The sequence below is a fragment of the Ambystoma mexicanum genome, chromosome 9 (genome assembly GCF_040938575.1).
Source record: "Ambystoma mexicanum isolate Mex_15411 chromosome 9, UKY_AmexF1_1, whole genome shotgun sequence".
NCBI lineage: Eukaryota > Metazoa > Chordata > Amphibia > Caudata > Ambystomatidae > Ambystoma > Ambystoma mexicanum.
The window spans coordinates 1,549,312,451-1,549,324,625 of NC_090931.1; the positions used below are offsets into that span (position 1 = coordinate 1,549,312,451).

Here is a 12,175-nt window from a genome sequence, read left to right on the forward strand (position 1 = left end):
CACCACTTGGGCCAATCAGGATGGAGTGCGACTTGAGTTGCCTAGGCAACTCAGTACAGGGTGCCTAAATTCCCCTCCACCCCTCCTAAGTACCCCAGACAGAGTGGCACCACTTTGGAGGGCTTCTGTGGAGAAGCCCGCCAAAAAGTGGAACAAAGGGCTCGAGGGTTGGAGTCACAGAAGAGAACACAAACGCCATTTTAGAATCAAGTTTTGGCAAAAAATACCAACCGGAGAATTAATATTAATTAAATAAACCGGCGGTATGTTCGAGGCTACCATAAATAATTAAATAAAGATAGTAGCCTAAAACAATGGGAAATCCCATAGGAAAATATTCGCGGTTGAATATAAAAAGTAGTATCCACTGCCACCAGCCAAAACTCGATCAGGGGGGACGGAGACGTGCCCCCTCGTCTAACAGACCCTGGGGCAATCGAATTGCCCCAGCCAGTACGTCCACAATATGATGGTTTGTACTGGTTCTGTTCAGAATTTAAGACTAGTAAAGTCAATGGTGACTTTACATGCCCTGGGAGACAGTAGTCAGTCCCAGGGTATGGAGTCTATACTGGGGGGTCACTAAGACACCCCTGTGTCACTGCACTGAGGGTGCTGTGTAACACACATCACAAAAACACATGAAACCCTATGGAGTAAAAGACCCCATAGCCCATTAAACACTTCTAGATTCAAATAAACACACTCAAATCATGCCCAAGAGTGAGGGTAAAAGAGTCTCACTCTTGGCAGGAGAAAGAAATGAACCCCAAAAATCCAGCAAAGCTGCTGGGGGACTCACTAGGTTTGGGAAATTAGCTTCTACAGAGAATTCTCCCTAACACCAGTTCACAGCATGTTATGCCGCGTTACATTATTTGATGATTCTTTAGGTCATTTTATATTCATATTTAAGGTCCAAGTGTCTTGAAACTTCCATAAGGTGGCAGGTTTCACTCCCCAAACACCAAAATAAATGTTAGTGTTATGTTAATGTTAAAGGACATTTATACCATGCACTATCACCACCGGAGTGGTCCCCTGGCGCTCTGGCGACTATGAAAGGTAAGAGGGTAGGGAGGGTTAGAAGGGTGTTGTGGGATAAAGGTAGAGTGAGATTAGTGATGTCCTGTTGGCAGCTTCAGTTAGGTTAACACTGTTTGCTGAGCATAGGTGTGGTTTACGGATCAGTAGTCTCCCATGTGCTGTTGTGTGAGACTGTGTGGGGTTTGTTTTGTTGTTGCAGTTTAGTGAAGTACTTGCGGTTTGCATTGCGAGAGAGTGGTTGTGTTTATTTAGGGTGTGAGAGGTGTAAGCAGAGAGTTGAGGTTTTTTAGCAGATGGGTTATTGGGGTTACCTTGTCATTTCGGACATCTGTGTTGGGTGTTTATGCCCTTGTTGTCTGCAGGAGCATTCCTTTGGAGGTTCATTCGTTTGGTTCTGCACAAGGCGCTGGCATGTCTCTGTAACTGTCTAGTGATCTGTGAGCTGGAACGTGGTGAAGGCCTCCCCCTGCCCAGGGTTGAGATTGCTAAGGTTGTGGGTTGCTCCTTGGTTGTCAGCGGGGTCTACCTGCCCTTGTCTCCCTGAGCTCCTGGGGTGCTGTCTCCTCCCTTTGAATCTTAATGGCACTCTCTTCTGTTGGGTACTAGTTAATGATTAGTGCTCCTTCGCCCCATGGACTTTGCCTAGCGGAGGGGTTTGGCTTGGGAGAGGCTTGGGGAGGGTGAATCCTGGGTTTCCTGCCTCATCCGCTACTTCTTGCTGCATGCATTTGTTTCTGGCGTGTTCTATTTCCATTGATGTTTGTTAGTTGATTCTGTCTGGTCCTGAGGTGAAGAGCCAGGTTTTGAGCAGTTAACTGAATTTTAGGTGGTCTTTTGTATTGCGTATTTCCTTTTCAGAAGTATGTTCCAGGTTTTTGCTGCCAAGTGGCAGAATGCAGATCCCCAAAGTTTTTTTCTTGTGTATGGTTTCGGTTCCAAGTGGATGTCATTGCTTGATCTGAGTGGTCTTGTCGAATGGTAGATGGTTATTTTCTTTTGTTGGAATTCTGCTCCTTGTGCGTGGATCGCTCTATGTGTTATGCACATCGTTTTGAACGTGATTCGTTGTTTGATTGGCAGTCAGTGTAGCATTTTTAGCACTGGGATGATGTGGTCCCTTCCTGATAGTTTAAGGAGCAGTCTGGCTGCTGCATTTTGAATTTCTTGCAGTTTCTTCAGCAGGTGTTCTTGCATTCCGAGGTAGAGACTGTTTGCGTAGTCAATTCTTGACATGTTGCGGGCAATGATTGTCAGTGTTTTATGGAACAGTAGGATTATTTTTATTGAGTTTAGGAGGAAGAAGCATTTCTTGATTTGTTGCATTTACTTGTGGTTCTAATGTTAGCGCATTTTCCATTAGGATTTTGAGGATTTTTACTATTTGCGATGGTGAGGGTACTGTTCCTAGTTCTGTTGGCCATGCAATATAGATATTATTATCCAAGTTTTTGGATATAACCATGATTTCTGTCTTGGCTGGGTTGAGTTTGAGGCTGTTTTTGTTCATCCAGTCAGAGAGTTCTTTGAGACATTCTGCCAGCATTGTGTTCTCTTCTTGTCATTCTTCGATTTTATAGGTGATTTGTGTGTCGTCTGCGTAGTTGTAGCATGTGAGTCTGTGCTTTTTGATGAGTTTGTTTAGTGGAACCATGTAGATATTGAAGAACAGTGGGGATAGGGATGATCCTTGTGGTACTCCACAGTTGGTTTCCCGTGGAGCGCATTTGAAGGGTTTTCTCCAGACAGTTTCTGTTCTATTCGCTAGGAATGATTTAATACATAGTAGGGCTAAATCTGTTATTCCTATTTCTTCTATTCTCTTGATGAGGATTTCAAGGCTGATCATGTTGAATGCTGCAGAGTATTTCAGTAGTATCAGGGCAGAGTTTGTGTTGGAATCTGTGTTTGTCTTTAGGCCGTCCCAGATAGGCAGGAGCGCCGTTTCTTTTCCTCTCGCGGGTCTAAAGCCGACTTGTGCCTGGTCCAGCAGCTGGTGTTTTTCTACGTGTTCCTGTGTTTGTAGATGTAGCTTTCTAGCAGTTTTGCTGTGTGGGGGATGTTTGAAATAGGTCTGTAGTTGGAAAGGTCTTCCACGCTGCCTCTCGTGTCCTTGAGGAGTGGTTTGATGTGCACCGATTTGAATGACCTTGGTACTTCCCCTGTTGCGAGTGATATGTGAAAGAGGTTTCTATAATATTCCAGCGGTGCGCCCTGTGTCAGGATTGATTTATAGCTGTCTGGGGCCAGGCTTCCATGGGGGAGCCTGCTTTGTTGCTGTGTCTTACCAGCTTGACGAATGTCTTTACTGATATTTGTGGGAATCTTCAGAGTTTATGCTGTGCTTCCTTGTTTGGCGGGGTTGATTGTATGTTTAGGTTGACCGGTCTGCTTTGTCTGATTTGATGGATGTTGCTGATTTTATTTTTGAAGTGGTCCACAAGGTCGTTGCATAGGTTCTGTGAAGGTATCAGAGTGTTGTTGCATCCCGGTGGGTTCCTCATTTCGTTTGTGATGCTGAACAGTTCTTTTTGGGTGTTGGCAGCTTTGGTGATTCTGTTGTCATAGTATTTCTTTTTGGCCTTTTGGATTTCTTTTTTGTAGGATCGGAATTGTTGCTGGATTTGTACTCTTTTTGCCTGGTCGTATTCTTTCCTTCATTCTAGTTCGAGCTTCTTGTTGTTCTTTTTCATAATGATGAGCAGAGGGTGTGGTGGGGGGTGAACCATTTTGCCAATGCTCTCTTCCTTGATGGGGGTAAAGGTTTCTCAGTGGAGATGCTGTTGATTGTTTCAGTGATGCATTTATGAATTAGCTCTGTTTTTCCGTCAAGGTCGGCTTTGTCCAGGTTAGTGGTTGGTGGTTTTGTGAGTTCAAGTTGTTCAATTAAGTTGCTTGCTTTGATGGTCTTCCAGTGTCTTATTTGGGATACTTGGGAGTTTATTGGGCTATTTGGGTGCTTTAGTTGGTAGCTTGATCACAAACGGAATGATGAGGTGGTTGCTCCGGAGTATCTGCATCTGTGGCCTCGGGAGGACAGCTCAGCGGCAACGTGCTCCTTTTGGAAGCAAGACAGCACGGAGAAACACAGGTACGATCCCCGGGTCCATGCTTAGAAACCTCTGGGTATTAAGCGCTTTATAAATAACCTATCATATCATATCATATTGGTGGTGCAGTGGTGATGAGATTTTTGTTGGCGAAGATTGGGTCAAGTGTGTGTCCCCCTGTGTGTGTTGCTCCTTTAACCATTTGTCGTAGTTTCATGGTTTTTAGTTGCTCGATTAGTGGTTTTTGTGAGTTTTCTTCTTCAAACCAGATGTTGAAGTCCCGAGCATTATCAGATGTTCATGTTGGACAGCTATGCTAGTGATGGCTCTATGAAGTTGTCGATGAAAGTTGCGTCATATGTCGGTGGTCTTTAAACCAGTATGAATTGTATTTTTGTTTTCAGATTTAGTGTCAAGTGCAGGACCATGGATTCACAGTTTTTGATGTTTAGTGATGTTTGATGTTTTAGATGGTAAGCGCTATAAAGAACACTGGTGGATGGTCACCGGGACGCTCATCAAATCTTATATTTATTAAAGAAAAGCTCTTTTTTCTGGTCTACCAAACTACCAAATAGGCAGGCTTCAAAAGATTCAAAATGTGTCAGTTCGTCTTGTCTTCCAGCTATCTAAAAGCTCTGCCATTACACATTTTTGACCGGAACTTCATTGGCTATCTGTCCAGTAGAGGCTACAGTACAAAATCCTCTGAGCGGTCACCAAGTGTAAACTGGGGTTGGTCCTGCCTTACTTGATTATGCTGCTGAAATGACATCCTGTGGGTAGGTGTCTAAATAACCACTCTTATATGTGTTGTCACTCGAGGGGCGACAGGCGCTTTGCTGTGATTGGCCCCAAACTGTGGAGCAAGCTTCCCGGGGAACTTCGTCAGGAGGATTCCCTTTTGAATCTTCCTTTTCTGCTGAACCTTTCATGATTTCTGTAATCTGGCTCTTTCAGTTAAAACGTGCACCCAGATATAGGGTCGCTTGCCGGTTCCGTTAGAATGAAGCACTTGATACATTTGAAATTCTATGACAATGCCTATGCTGCAAGACCGTGGATAATATGACGTTGTGTATATGGATAAGCCGTTATGGATGGATATTACGATTTAAGGCTAGCACCCATGGGTGTGAGAGGTGAGGTGTGCAATGACCTTTCTTTTTGAAAAAACACATGTGTTTTGTTCCAGGCACAGACCACCTTCCACGATGTCCCAGCTTATTTCTCTGAAGAGGAGTGGGAGATTTTGAAGGAGTGGCAGAGGGAACTCTACAGGAATGTGATGAAGGAAGTTCACCAAGCTCTGCTCTCTCTGGGTAAAGTTACTCCACTGATCTTGACCAAGTGGTTTCATAGTTTATGAAATTGATGCCTTGTTATTTCAGGCTCTGAAAATGGGTTCTACTCCTCTGTCTTTGATGTATGTGCATTAATATAGTAATAACAGGTGGGGCCCAGGTGGAGCCTCCCTGCCATTTCTATGGCGTCTGGGATCTAGGAGCAATGTGGTGGCGCTGCTGCTGAAACATAAAAAAACAGGTGAGTGGTAGTGGGAAGTAGCAGCGGGGATGTGGCTGTAGCAAGCAGAGGAAAGGACTGGGTGGGTTTGCGCAGCTCACAGCTTGCTCCGAAGCCAGGGTTGGATCGCGGGATTCAGCCTGGGTTTAAGAAACCTGAAGGCTGCTATACATGCCCCGGTGGTAATAATTATTAGGTTGCCCCATGCTTCTGATATAGTTCACAAGCAGGTGAGTTGCGAAGCTCCACGCTCCACCTAATAGAAGGACTGAAGGCATGAGGAGTCTGCAAAGGAAAAGACTTATTAGTGTGGCTGAGAGGAAGCACCACAGAGTGAACCCCCAGAGCAGGTGCAAAATGCACACTGGTCACAAGCCATTAGCTGCAGAGAATTGAATCTTGGCAAGTAAGAAATGGCGTGGTGTATATAAGTGAAGCACTCCCTTGTGCATCCTCTTCTCAAGAAACCCACAGCTGATCCTTCTCGGCCGGCTAACTATCACCCAATTTCCATTACTCCCTTTCTGGGCAAATGCCTGGAAAAGCACCAAAACTGTTCTCCTGAACATCCGTGAAGATCTGCTCTCCAATCTTGACTCTAACATTCCCTCTGTCCTCATCCTCCTCGATCTGTCTTCTGCCTTCGACACAGTCAACCATACCATCGTGTTGAACCGTCTCCGTGATAACCTGGGGATCACTGATCAGGCTCTGGCCTGGCTGATCTCTTTCCCATCTGATCGACCCTCCCAGGTTATATTGGGGTCCTTCCTATCATCTATCTTCCTCTCTACCTGTGGTATTCGCCAGGGGTCTAACCTCTCGCGCTGGCTTTTCAAGCAATACCTGGCAACTCTCGCGCACTGCATTGCCATTTTCTGCTCAAATTTCCAGTGCTACGCTGACGACACTCAACTCATTTTCAGGCTGCCCTCTGCCACCTCCTCTCCCTCTCTCATCTCTGATTGCCTAACTGCCATTCAAGATTGGTGTGCTGCCAATGATCTTTGTCTGAATGCCAGCAAGACGGAGATCCTCCTCATCGGCACACCTTCATCATCCTTTCCCCTCACTCTCTGGCCGGCATCCCTTGGCCTTCCTCCTACCCCCACCTGCGAGGCTAAGAACCTCAGGGTCATCTTTGATTCCACACTTTCCTTCTCTGCCCACATCTCTGATGTCTCTAAAAAGTCAAACTTCCTACTGCACCTCCTCAGAGGTACTCTGCCTTTCCTCTCCTTCCCCCAGAAGCTCATGGTCTCCCAAGCTCTGGTTCTCTCTAGGTTGGACTGTTGCAACAGCTTCTTTCTAAATCTACCTGCCTCTACTCTCCGCCCTCCGCAACTCATCCAGAACAGGACTGCGAGACTTGTCCTTGGCCTCATGCCCTGGGATCGTACCTATCCAGCTCTGAAATCAGTCCATTGGCTCCCAGTGGATGCAAGGATTAAATTCAAAACCCTCTGCATTGTCCACAAGGCTTTCAGGGGCCTCGGTCCAAAATATCTTCAGCTATCCCTCTGCAAATACCTCCCCTCTCTTCGCTCCTCTACCTCTAACTCCCTCAGGGTCAGTTGTTTTTCAAAGAAACAAGCTGGTGGTAGATCTCTGTCTTTGGCTGGGGCCTCACTCTGGAACAGCCTCCATGCCACTCTAAAACTTGAGGAGATCCATCTCCGGTTTCGGAAGCATCTCAAGACCTTCCTCTTTTCTTCTGCCTTCTCTCCCCCTCTCCCCTGCTGATCTGTTCTCTCTTGGCACTGTGCACCTGGCCACCCCCTGTCCTCCGGGCCCAGGTACCTGCTCACCCTGCCACTCTCCCGCTCTGCCTCTGGGTCACCCCTTGCACTCGGGTCTGTATCTGTACCCATACAGCCCTCCCCTTTTTCTTCCTGCACTTATCAGACCTACCCGGTCTGCTGCCTTAAACCTAGCACTTACCAATTGCTGGCGGCACTACCACTGTTTGTTGCCTTTATTTATTTATTATTATTTATTTGTTTCTCCTTTGCTTTGCACTTTCCACTTCTCCACCCTTCCATGCACTTTTCCCCTCCCCCTCTCCCATGCACTTGCATGTTCTCAATGTCACTGGGCCTAGTAAGATCGCAGTTTTGTTCTCCCCTGTTCCCCTCCTTTGCCTTGTCGCGCTCTGAAACACTTGTGTACGAGCGCGGTAGAAATAAAATATCAATATCAATAAGTGTAACTAGAATTGAGTTGGCAAGTAACTTTTTATGGGCGGCTAGTAGTCTGCAACTTAAAATGTGTACCTGCACGCTAGAGGCAGATATTAGAAGGCAAAAAGCAAACTGAAAATAATTCCCCAAAACCTCCCAGATTCTGATGTCTGTTAGACGTTTGTGGATACAATTAGCAGTGCTTGGTTGTTTGTGCATGGAGGATGCAGGTTATCAGTGCACCCCAGACTGCTTCCTGGTGGTGGAGTGCACACTGATTTGAATATAGGTGTTCCTCTTGTGAGAAACCTGAAGGTGTATCCCTAGCTAGCCCCCGGGGATCTGTCATCCAGGTGGTCAGTACACGGCCATCGCTACTGGATCCAGTTCCTGGGGATGGACCATTGAGGGAGGATCACCTGGATGGGGTGTCCTTGGGGTATAGGAGAGGGACATTGACAGGTGAGACGTGGTATCCCCCTTCTTTCAACACCTTTTCCCATCCTACCCCGTACAATATTCCAAAACATTGTCCCCTCCCCCTTTCTGACACAAACACGAAAGACAACGGATTAACAACAGAGCTGTTTACATGACATGTTCCAATACAAGTGTCAGACAAAGTCAGGCAATTGACCAGAGTCACACACACACCTGACAGCCCTTTACCTTCCCCACAGGGATAAAAGGTGGAGCACGAGAGCACAGGATGAGGAAGGCAAGCTGCACAATGTGAGAGCTAACTCAGCACAGCAGTTCAAAAGGAGGCGAAAGATGGTGAATACCGAGAGGGTGACAAGGGGAGAAGTAACCTTGCCCTTTCCTATCAAGGTCAGTGAAACCTCTGCAGACAGACGCATAAGACCACGAACAAAGGCCAGTGTATGTTGCAGCAGAAGTCGATGGTACACGAGAATCTCCTCCGTTGATAACCAAGCCAGGGAGAGACGCAGGTCTCTGTGGTACCAACCTTGATTCGAATGAGAAGAAAGCCAAGCAGTTCCTCACAGCCAGTGAGTCGAGGGGGATTCGATAACAAAATGGGCTGTGTTGAACGAAAAGTAGCAGACCGATAATTTGAACATTGGAAAGCTTAAAGGAACTTTTGAGAAAGTCAGGGGAAAGCCTGCAATAGAGGCATCCGGCACCACGTGGGTACTCACGCAGAAAACTCTGGGCAATTACTCGAAGGAAGAGACTACCATCACCAGAAGTTGTTAGTAGGGTGTGGAGGTGCACTCAGTTTCCTTCAGCCATTTAACAATTTCTACAATATTGGATGTCTAATTAGAATAACTTCCAGGTGCTCCTTGTTAAATCCGTGCTACTGGATCTGGTAAGTGAGAAAAGGGGTTGGTGACTCGAAAAGACACGAGGGACAAACAAGGGCACACACTTCAACAAAACAGTTGTTAGAATCCTTAGGTAATCTCATCAAATTTAGTGATATTCTCTCCAACAAATTGTTTTATAAAAAGATTTCAAATTTAATAAGAATTTAGTCTGATTTCTCATACATCAATTATTTATACACTGAAATTATATAATGTGTATACGCTACACAATGGATGTGACAAGCTTCTACACTAACATAACCCATCAAGCTGGACTAGAGGCAATGGAATGGATGTTATTGAACACAGATGAAGCAGTGAAGGGCGACCCGGTTATTGATCCTAAAATTCCTTACCATTGTATTGAATAACAATTTCTTTATGCTCGTGATCGCTACTTTGTGCAAATATCGGGTACCTCAATGGGGGCCGTGATGGCCCCTAGTAATGCGAATACATACATGTCATGTTTAGAGGAAACCCAAGTGATACACAACCCTCGATGGAAGAACAAGATCAAAGGCCTTGTCAGGTATATAGATGATCTTTTTGGAATATGGACGGGTACTGAAGAGGAACGAGGCAAGTTCTTTAAATTCATGGATACCCTTTCACCAAGAATTACATTTACCCATAAATGGAGCAGAACATCTATAGAATTTCTGGATGTACTAGTCTATTCCAAACTGAACAAATTAGAAACAACAGTCTTTATTAAATCCACGGATTGAAATAGCTTGTTACTAGCATCCAGCTTTCACCCCAAAAAAACTATTGAAAGGATTCCCTTGAGTCAACTGTTGAGATACTGAAAGGGGCCCCTAGGGGTCCCTTACGTCTATGGAAACAAGGCGAGTCACCACACATGATAGATATGCCAGACACGAGATTGTATTCCCAAAGCTAGGGTTTATTGCAAAGCAAATAGTCTCAGTTGGCCAACTCGGTCTCACACCCCACGACGTGTATCTCTAGACCTCGAGGGACGCAAGAGAGTGAATTACGTACATCAGTTACATATATACAAAATGCATATCATACAATCAGCTAAGACATGTTTAACACCCCCCTTTATTGGGTTTCTTTGAACTCAGTGTGATGATGGACACTTCTGACAATTATGACACCTTCAAATATCTATTTTAGTAACAATATGCAATTTGCAAGTGCAGAGGCATCTTTCAGTTGTTAAACAGAACACAGTGCTTCTGTTCTTGGAAGCGAGCTACATACGGGGGAAGAGTCGCATTCCAGAACTTGCTATCTATGAGGTGCTATTCGTGCCCTGGAGCCGACACGCTCTAACAGGGCTAAGTAAAGGGGGGCCGTAAGAAGAGCATAATTCAAGCCTTTAGCTGCTTTATTCTAAAAATATTCTACCATATAACGAGACTGGCTGGCAGCTGTGAAATTGTTAAATGCCCTGCAGCTCTGCTTCAAGGCTACATTCGGGAGGGAGCCGGGCATTCTTCCCTGGCGCTGCCTACGTTGTGTTTCAACAAACTCTTGTTATCCTCGCCGCCCTGCAGCCTTGTCCTTTCACGTGCAGACAACAATGTTTTACAGTCGTGCAGTGTAAGCAGAAAATGTACTGTGAAGCAATAAGAACAGAAAGCAATGAGCAATGGTTAGAAAACAAAATGGCGATCCTTGTTACATCAAAATGGCCGTTCATTGGCAAACTCGGAAACCTATATGTCTGTCATATCGTGCATGAGATGGTTGGCCCACGGCCATCAACATACGTTTTCCGTCACATATGAGAGGTATCCATTTTTCTAGACTGACAATACAGGAGGATTATATCAGAGGAAAGTGAATTTGAAGTTAAAGCAACAGAACTCACTCAAATATTCCTGCAGAGAGGATACGATAAAGAGAAAGTACAGCTGCAAGCCACCAAAGTGAAAAACATCTCCAGACTGGAAGCTCTGAAACCAAGTACAAAAAATACCAACAGTGACCTTTTGTACATTACCACTTATTCACAACAAAGTAGTCGGATAAAGAAAATTGTGAAGAGAAATTGGGAGATGTTATCTTTAGATCCAACACTGGCAAGACTTTTCCCTACTCCACCTCTGTTTGCCTATAACAAGAGTAGATCAGTTCATGGCCATCTGATCAAATCTGATTTCAGTCATAAGAAAACATTGACAAAGACCTTCAATGGAACAATTCCGTGCAACAATTGCAATTGTTGTCACAACGTAATTAGGGGTAGTTATGTCAACCACCCACACAAAGGTTATCGAATCCCATTGTCACAGGACTTCTCTGTATGCATTCCATCCTAGGGACCCCTCTGGTTTTTGGGAACAATTATCTCTCTCTATTGCATTCTAACTTGTGCTTCTTAGACTCTGGGCTATTTTCCCCTTTTCCCAAGATAGTAGTGTTCCAGTTTTATTTCTCTCCCATTGTGTAGATTCTGTGCTTCTCTTTATCACATTAATACAGTTCCATTTAATTAATGGGATTTTCATAGGATTGTCATTTGTACTGGGATGACTATCTCTGATTTTATAACCAGTCTCTTTATGCTTTCCGGTATTCCCTTTCTCCCCTTTACCTTCAGTGTCGAGGGGGAATATCTCTAGTTCCCTAGTTGCATGGGACCTTCTTTTTCCTTCTATTTTTCTGCTTGTTCTCTGTGACATCCGCTTCGGACCTCTTTCCTTCTTCTTCCCGTCATCTCGCTGTTGTTACGGGTACTCAGCCCGTGAGCCGGTTCGTCAGTCCAGTGATATCGGCATCGTTGAGGGGACCACCTGTCCACCACGCTGCCAGAATGGTCACGCCACCGGCAAGCTCTCCATCTCGGTCTTCCTGGGTTCTGCTTCCTCTTTAAGCATATTCGCCACAGTTATTCAGAGTTTTTGATTTCGAGAGATGGGCTCTCATTCTGTTTGGTAATGGTATAAGTCCATTTTCTCTTTGGCCCAGTTATGGAACGTGTGCTGATTTGGAGTGTTAGATCATTCCACAAAGGCCATCACATGGAAGGCATCAGGGAGTTCCTCGCAGGAACGGGAGTCCTTGT

At 45.2% G+C, this 12,175-nt stretch overlaps 1 pseudogene; it reads left to right on the forward strand.

The window, feature by feature from the left end:
• LOC138487583 (zinc finger protein 850-like) overlaps positions 1 to 12,175 on the forward strand; it is a 673,452-nt pseudogene that overhangs the window by 239,680 nt on the left and 421,597 nt on the right.